Genomic DNA, 5,455 nt, shown 5'->3' on the forward strand with positions numbered 1-5,455 from the left:
CAGCTGAGCTGCACCAGTATATTCAAGACTTTTAAATTATGGGTTAACTTGCCTTATAAAAATACAGGTCAATGTACAAAATTCTCAACAAAAATCCAGAACATTGGGTATTTATTCTCTTGGATTGGTACCAAAAATATCTTTAGTTTCTGTATTGCCCATGTCAAGTTTTTAAGTATAGGTAAGTTAAAATTACTTCTGACAAAAATCACAAACTCATTAAAGCTGCATCCAAAAATCTCAAATACATTTAGATATCAATGTCAAGCAATTTTCTTGGAAAAATATAATGAGTGCCAGTGCATTTTTATAGTAAGAAATTTGGTGTCAACTTTGCATTATGGTAATATTTTACATCTTATACAAATGAAACACTGTTATTTAGAAACTTAAGAAAATTATTAGAACCATTAAGACTGAGGTGAAGAATTTATACAGCCTTCTGCAGCTTCAAAGAGGTAGTGATAGATACTTGTCCTCCTGGTGATAGTAAATGCAGCTCCTTCCACGAGTTCTTCAGACCTGTTTTGGTATAACAATTGATCGGGAAGAGCTTTGGGGTTATCTTTTCTGTCTCTGCTCCCTGCAACAAGATGCAAGAGGGTCAAGAGGGCTTTTGTTTGGGCATTAGTATCTGCATCAGGCTGATGTAAGAAAGAAGCCACTCTGGTGTTACTCCATGTACAAGCACTGAGTGGGGTACCCGGGTATCCAGCCATCCACAGTCACTGCATGAACATCTGATCCTTGCTCCACCAGCACACAAACAATATCTAAGTGTCCCCTGTAGGCTGCTTGATTAAAAGGGGTAAATCCATCTTCATCTCTAGTGTTCATGTGACAGGTCTTTTTAGAAAGAAGTCTTTGCACTGTAGTAAGCTGATTTTTTTTCAACAACTCAAAGCAGCAATTTGCTTGGATCTTTTTCCATTTTTTCCCTTTCAAATGATACCACTCTTCATTTTTTTTATCTTGTTCTTCATCTTCATTCAAATTGCTTCCTCAGAGACTTTAAGTACCAGTGGGAATAAGGTGTCCATGTGTTTCCAACAATTCAAGTGGTTATGAGGTTCAGAAAAGTCCAAGAAATTTTCTGGATCTGATTTTCTATTATCATTTTACTTTCTCTTTTTCCATTTTTACTACTCTTACACATTTTAAAAACATTTCAAATTCTGAAGTATACTCGTTCTAGAGCTGAATTATGTCTGCTTTATTTTATTCATTAAGATCTTGCCAAGAGGAAAATCACCACTGAGAATCTTGCTTCTGGATCTGTCCCCCTAAATGGAACACTTTTTTTTCCATTTATATTTCCCTCACTCCAAGGGATGGTATTTAGGAGCTAATCAAATCACATCAAGCTGGAGGGCCATAGCTCTGCTACTTACTGACATATTCATCTATTTCCCCAACAGTCCTCAGCCTAGGTTTCCTCACTATTGAATGTCAATAATGCCTACCTATTGGTACTGTTGTTGGGATCCAGGATACATAAATAAATAAAATAATACCACATAAGCACTCATCATGTGCCAGGATAAATTCTAACTATACAGTAGTTTCCCTTTATCCACAGGGATATGTTCCAAGACCACCTCCCCATGCACCCAGTGGATGCCTGAGGCACAGATGGTACTGAACCCTGTATCTAGTATGCTTTTGTCCATATGCCCTGCAGCATTGCCTCTTATACCAGCTAATCTGTCATTCCATCAAGTCTTGTGCTCTGGGGCCATTACTAAGTCATATAAAGGTTTTTTGAAGACAATTACTGCAATATCACATTACTTGATCTGATAACCAAGATGGCAACTAAGTGACTAAAGGGAAGGTAGCATATACAATGTGGATATGCTTCAAGAAGGAATGATTCACATCCCAAGTGGGACCTTGAGAGATTTCATCCCACTTCTCAGTAATGGTGTACAATTTAAAACTGATGAATTATTTATTTCTGGAATTCTCAGACTTCAGTTGACCATAAGGTACTAAAATCTCAGAAAGCAAAACCCAGAATGAGGGGGAACTATCACGTTTAATCATCACGACTTAGTTCTGAGGCAGGCTTGGCTAAATTTAAAAAGCAAATAAGGAGGGTAGCTCTGCAAGGATGATCATTTCAGGATGATTCTGCTTCTAAAACAAACATAAAAATGCTTTCCTTCAATTTGCTTACAACAATACAGGATGACATGGCAGGCACTGAACTAGATGCTGCACAAATCATGTTTAATCCTTAGCAAGCAACTGAATCAAAGAATATTCTACTTACTTACAGATGAGGAAAAATGGTCCAGAGAGACTGAGGAACTGAGCCACAGCCTCAGAGCCTGTGCAGGTCAGAGGCAGGGCTCAGATCTAGCTCTGCCAGACTTCCAAGTCCAGTCTTCCTGTATGCCCTGAAAACTGGTTTGATTTTGTCTCTTGGGATGAGAGAGTCTTAGGCCCCCTCTACATTCCAATCAGCTTCAAAGATTATTTGAACAAAGAAGAAGCAAACAATTTAAGTTAATAACAAGAAAGTACCATGCACATTTTCAGTTCCATGTGTTCAAAAAGGAATGGCTACTGTTGGAAAAGGGAACATCTTAGTCTAGTAATTTTTTTTTTGTCTGTGTGACAACAAATATAACTGCTCTGGCTGATGTGGCCAATAAGCTGTACAAAGAAGAGGCAGGCCCAGTTTGGTAGCTGAAGCAACTACTTAAATGGACTGACTCTTCACTTCTTAAATCTTCAATGCGGCGCCATCTAGGCAGAGCCCATATGCTCAGCATAGAGGTGTTCACATTCATATAAGCTTTGCCTTGTGACCATCTCTGACCCCTAGAATCCTAGGTCTGACTTTGAAAAGTCAAGTTTAAGGCCTTTTCCTTTGGGAAATACTCAGAATATCAAAGGCCATTCTACCACTTTCCTAAAGATTAACTTCGACTTTTGGTCTTTTGGGCCAGGCTAACCTCACTCAGAATGATGTTCTCCAATTCCATCCATTTACCAGCAAATGATAACATTTCGTTCTTCTTCATGGCTGCATAAAATTCCATTGTGTATAGATACCACATTTTCTTAATCCATTCGTCAGTGGTGGGGCATCTTGGCTGTTTCCATAACTTGGCTATTGTGAATAGTGCCGCAATAAACATGGGTGTGCAGGTGCCTCTGGAGTAACCTGTGTCACAGTCTTTTGGGTATATCCCCAAGAGTGGTATTGCTGGATCAAATGGTAGATTGATGTCTAGCTTTTTAAGTAGCCTCCAAATTTTTTTCCAGAGTGGTTGTACTAGTTTACATTCCCACCAACAGTGTAAGAGGGTTCCTTTTTCCCCGCATCCTCGCCAACACCTGTTGTTGGTGGTGTTGCTAATGATGGCTATTCTAACAGGGATGAGGTGGAATCTTAGTGTGGTTTTAATTTGCATTTCCTTTATTGCTAGAGATGGTGAGCATTTTTTCATTTTTTTTTAGCCATTTGAATTTCTTCTTTTGAGAAAGTTCTGTTTAGTTCACTTGCCCATTTCTTTATTGGTTCATTAGTTTTGGGAGAATTTAGTTCTTTAAGTTCCCTATATATTCTGGTTATCAGTTCTTTGTCTGATGTGTAGCTGGCAAATATTTTCTCCCACTCTGTGGGTGTTCTCTTCAGTTTAGAGACCATTTCTTTTGATGAACAGAAGTCCCATTTATCTATGCTATCATATGTTCTCCCTCATATGTGGACATTAGATCAAGGGCAAACACAACAAGGGGATTGGACTTTGAGTGCATGATAAAAGCAAGAGCACACAAGGGAGGGGTGAGGATAGGTAAGACACCTAAAAAATTAGCTAGCATTTGTTGCCCTTAACGCAGAGAAACTAAAGCAGATACCTTAAAAGCAACTGAGGCCAATAGGAAAAGGGGACCAGGAACTAGAGAAAAGGTGAGATCAAAAAGAATTAACCTAGAAGGTAACACACACGCACAGGAAATTAATGTGAGTCAACTCACTGAATAGCTATCCTTATCTCAACCAGCAAAAACACTTGTTCCTTCCTATTATTGCTTATACTTTCTCTTCAACAAAATTAGAGATAAGGGCAAAATAGTTTCTGCTGGGTATTGAGGGGGTGAGGGGAGAGGGAGGGGGCGGAGTGGGTGGTAAGGGAGGGAGTGGGGGCAGGGGAGAGAAATGACCCAAGCCTTGTATGCACATATGAATAATAAAACAATTTAAAAAATACAGAGAATAAATAAATAAATAAATAAAGATTAACTTTGGGCCTTCTATCCAAGGTGGGCTTTCAGACACCACAGGAATTTAATATTTAATTTTCATATTTTAGCAAGAGTTAAATATACATATGTATTCAGTGTTCAGAAGAAACTTCAGTGATGTCATGACATATAAAGTGTAAGTTAATATCTCTCTCATTTACCCCATCCCCCACTTCCTTATTCCCCTCTCTAACACAACTGCTACAGACAACTCCGTGCACATTCTTCCATGAAATTTTCTATATATTAAGATAGACAAAGAGAGAGACACATGCACACACAGAAACATAGATACATAGACAAGGTATGTGTGTGTTTAATTTTTAAATCATAGTTGATAACAGACTATATTTTTTCTTAGCAGTGCTTTTCCACCTACATTCTTTAGAATATATCTTAGGGAAGAGCCCTAGAAATAGAATTGCTGAGTTGAAAATGTATGTGTATGTGTGTATGTGTGTGATTTTGTCTTTTTTTAATTTGGATAGAAAACCTGCCAAATTACTCCCTCTTGAAAAAAATTAAAAGAAAATTTCTTCTCCAATCAACAGTATATTAAGGAAAATGTGGAAGTTCTACTATACCAGCTTCTCAGATCACTACATGAGAGTGTATCATTGCCATCTAAATTGTTATTGCTAGTATGAGAACTTCCTGAGCTGATAAACTGGCACCTGACTCTGGTGGCTTTCGTTGAGCTCCCCCTATACCACTTCAACTGCCAGGGAGCTCCAGCTGGGCTGAGGCTCAGGCTCTCACAGGAACTAGGGTTCCTCCTAACACTCATCACCCATATGATAACTTACCATTCATATTCTCACTTCTCAACTAGGGACTAACCTTGACATGCAGAAACCATGCCGTAGTCACCTTGATGTTCCCAGCACCTGTCAGTATCTGGCACTTGTCCATACTTTCTGGGTCTGCTTTTGAATGCGTAGCAGGAGGAAAAGAGGAGGAGGGGGAAGAAAAGTAGGTTGGTTCCCTGACAAAGTTGTGAAAGCCCAAAACCCAGTGAGATTTAGCAAAGCTCTAAGTAGGCAGAGTCAAGATTATTAGAACTGCCACACCCTAGAAATGGAACCAGAGAAAGAATGTATTTTATTTCTAAGACTTTATCCAACCACATTCCTGATATGTGTAACACTGCCCATCTCCAGTCAAGGATCAGAAGATAAAATATAGGACTTTTGAG

The 5,455-nt window shown here is 38.8% G+C and overlaps 1 pseudogene; it reads right to left on the reverse strand.

Moving 5' to 3' along the window:
- Positions 1-410: 410 nt before the first annotated feature.
- LOC109687879 (ankyrin repeat domain-containing protein 49 pseudogene) lies at positions 411-5,172 on the reverse strand (annotated as a pseudogene).
- Positions 5,173-5,455: the final 283 nt, after the last annotated feature.

The sequence above is a fragment of the Castor canadensis genome, chromosome 6 (assembly GCF_047511655.1).
Source record: "Castor canadensis chromosome 6, mCasCan1.hap1v2, whole genome shotgun sequence".
Taxonomy (NCBI): Eukaryota; Metazoa; Chordata; class Mammalia; order Rodentia; family Castoridae; genus Castor; species Castor canadensis.